The sequence below is a fragment of the Saccopteryx bilineata genome, chromosome 4 (genome assembly GCF_036850765.1).
Source record: "Saccopteryx bilineata isolate mSacBil1 chromosome 4, mSacBil1_pri_phased_curated, whole genome shotgun sequence".
Taxonomy (NCBI): Eukaryota; Metazoa; Chordata; class Mammalia; order Chiroptera; family Emballonuridae; genus Saccopteryx; species Saccopteryx bilineata.
This window is the reverse complement of record NC_089493.1, coordinates 94,262,777-94,266,360: the sequence shown is the minus strand read 5'-3', so window position 1 is coordinate 94,266,360 and position 3,584 is coordinate 94,262,777.

Sequence of the window (3,584 nt, the reverse complement as noted above, 5' to 3'; positions counted from 1 at the left end):
ATCTATCCCTCTCTCTGACTCTCTCTCTGTAAAAAAAAAATAAAAAAAAATAAAAGAAATTTAAAAAAGAAAATGCGATTGTTTTTAAATATCCAATTTCAGCCTTGAATGGTGTATTAAGTTTGTGATAAGCAGCCTTATATTTAACCAAGCATCTGACATAAAAACATTTTCTTAATGTATTCCTAATAAAAGAATTTAAAAATGTTACACCACCTAAAACATTTTTAAGTCTTTATCTACATTAATTTAATTACATATAAGATTCAACTGCAATTGTTAAAGTCATACTAGTAAAGATGACAAAAATGCCTTCTTAAAATTTGAGGCTTTCAAACTAGCTATGCATTTTGGCTGATTTGGCAAAAATTGAGCTAGCCTTTTGCCTCTGACCCAAAGTCATAATGAAAACTATGGCCTCACTCTTAGCAAGATGGATAAGAGGAAGCCTTAAAACCCAGATACCCCCACCCCCAAACCACAACGTCTTTAGTGCTCATCTGGTGGGAGCCTCAGGTCAGGAGAGGAAGACCAGGGCTATTATGGGAGGGAAGGATGGTGACTCCTGTTGGTTGCTTGGCTGCTGTTGGGGATGTGACTATTTGCCACCAGAAATAGTCAACAACGGAAGAGAAGGAAGCAGAGGGAGCTTCTGATAAGAACCTGGAACCCAGAGGGAAAGCTATTGAGGAAGAGAATTGAAGTTTGAAGACAGTTCTCCTTACTCCTTTTCCTTTCACATACACCCTCACTTCTTTCCCCTAGCCATCCAGCCAGGGGATCCTTGTTCTGGGCTCTTCTGATGGGCACTTGTCATCCTCAGTGTCAAACACGTGCTGGCAGGGGAGGTGTAAACCAGGTAGGTAGGACAGCTCTAGCGCTCACACTCAGGTGGGCTCTCACCATCCACTCTCCACAACCCCTTTTACGTGGGGAGGAGGTGACTGTTTGAGGCAGATGGGTTTAGGAGGGATAGGTCCTTATCTAAACAGATAGCAGGGTGAATGAAGGGATAGATATTTATTGGACGGTATGAAGTTACCAGTTATCTGGAGATATATAAGCAGAAGCGTATATATGACTGGTGAATAGAAACAACAGCTCAGTAGGAATAAAAACGTACAGTGACAGAGGTGGTAACTTAGTATCTACCGATCAATTACAATATTTTAACAATATGTCAGCTTTTGAGGCATATGCATGCCTCTTTCTGGTAGGAAAGGATGGTCTGAGGGAGATTGAGGACAAAGGGACAAGATGAGCAGAAGTCCGGGGAGCAACATCAGCTCTGGTGCAGCCACCCCATGCCACACCCTATTTCTAACCTGTTCTTCAACATTTACAGTAACAGACTTCAACATTTATAAAACAGACTGTTAGACATTGAACATACAAAATTGTATATACTGCTTAGATACAATTAGTATATTTCTTATTAAAATAATTCATAAGTACATCTTAAGGATTTATAAAATAGCTCATAAATGTGATAGCCTATAAACTTGCTTGAGCTAATCTGTCCCCCATGGACTCACAATTATTATTTATCACTGTCTCCCAAACTGAAATATAAGAAGTATTCTGAGCCATTAGTTAAAATGTAGAAACAATTGATCACAGTCTTCTCTTACGAAGTCTCCCCTAAACACAGTAAACATGCTATGACTGAAATAGAGACACAAAGGAATTTCTTTTTTTCAATGGTTCCTAATGATGTATGTTAAGTATTATACTCATTCAATTCATTCTCTTGCCATATCTAGTTTTTATAATTCATCATGAAGGACAAACATGAAAGATAGTTCCTACTTCCAAGAATGCTAGACCGTGCAACTTTTAAGAGTGGTTCACTGTCTTCACTTTAGAGTTTTGATTCCGAAGTCTATTGTCTCAGTGCACTGGATCTGAGATCTGATTTGCACCAACTGAATCACATTGGTGGCCATCATATAGCACAACAAGCATTCATGTCCACACACTGCTCTTCCTGGACTGTGGAATAACAGCTTTTGTTTTTTCTACAGACTCTTTGGAGTAGCACTTACTGATTATAATGCCACATCTAAAGAACCTGAGTCCTGGATGAATACTCCTAACTTGATCAGACTTGATGATTTTCCATAAATAAATAATTAGGTCATTGAATTCTCTTTCAGAGACAGATTTCAGCTGCCAAATTGGATGCTAAAAATCCCCATAAGGAAAATGGAGAGAAACATGGCTCCAACTGCAACACCAGGGAATAAAATGTCATCTCTTTGTCCCACCAATCCCCCCCACACACACACACACACGTAAACACACGCACACACACGATCACACACTACAACTACCAGAATTTTGCAAGCAGGTCCACTCCCAACATCTATATCTTTTTTGCTATGAAGATAAAGTTTTTAACTTTTTTCTTAAGACTTTATTGACTTTACAGAGGGTGGGAGGATGAGAAGTAGTTGCTTTACTCTGCTGTTCACTGGTTGCATGTTGTATGTGCCTTGACCAGGCAAGCCCAGGGTTTTGAACCAGCGACCTCAGTGTTCCAGCTTGGTGCTCTATCCACTGCACCACCACAAGTCAGGCTAAATTTTTTAACTTTTAAATTGTGAAGTAGAGCACGTATACAAATGAGAGCCCAAAACAAAAGCACAATGATTATCTCAAGATAAATACTCAACAAACCACTACTCAGCCAAGGAAATAGACATTGCCAGCAGCCCCAAATCTTTATTCTCCTCCAAACACCATGCATTCCTTCTCTTCTCTACCCCCTCAATATTCTGACCATTATTATTGATACAATCACTGTTTGCTCCTCTTTGTATTTCTACCATCTAACCACTCAGAGTGTCCCTAAACACTGTTGTTTGATTTTGAATCTTTTTATTAGCTTTACATAAATGGAATCACAAAATATGTACCATTTTGTGACTAACTTCACTCAATATTATGTCTGATTATATACAGTCCATGTTACTGTGCGTTCATTCTTTGCTCAGGAACAGTCCATGTTCATTTTCCCTTTCCATATGTGTAGAGATCCATCTTATGACTAAAACACCATTAATGTATACATTCTGCTGTGATGGGCACTGGGTTGTTTCAGCATAGGTCTACTACAGATGAAATGACACCATTACACACATTTCTGTTGTCTATGTATCTAGAAGTGGAATTGCTGTTTCATAAGGAATGGTCAACTAGAGCAGACCACCCGCACTGTTTCCATAGTGGCAGCACTGGTTTAAACCTCCTCAGAAATGTGTTTGCTGTCCTGTTACTCCACATCTTCACTGCTGATATTGCCAGGCTTTCTCTAACTTTCTGCTGTATCTATTGTGTTTTTTAATTAAATTTCCCTGATTACTGATGTGACTGAGAACGTTTTTATATGTTTATGGTTTGTTTGGAAATTCTGTGTTATTGTCACTTGGAGTCTCTTGTCAATTTTCTTTGTTCATTTGTGGTATTTTTTCTTATTCTGTGGCTGATTTTTCTATCCTATTAATAGTGTCTTTTGATTTAAGAAAGTTTTTAATTTTAATGTGGTCAAATGTGTTCATCTTCTCTCTGTGGCTGATACTCTT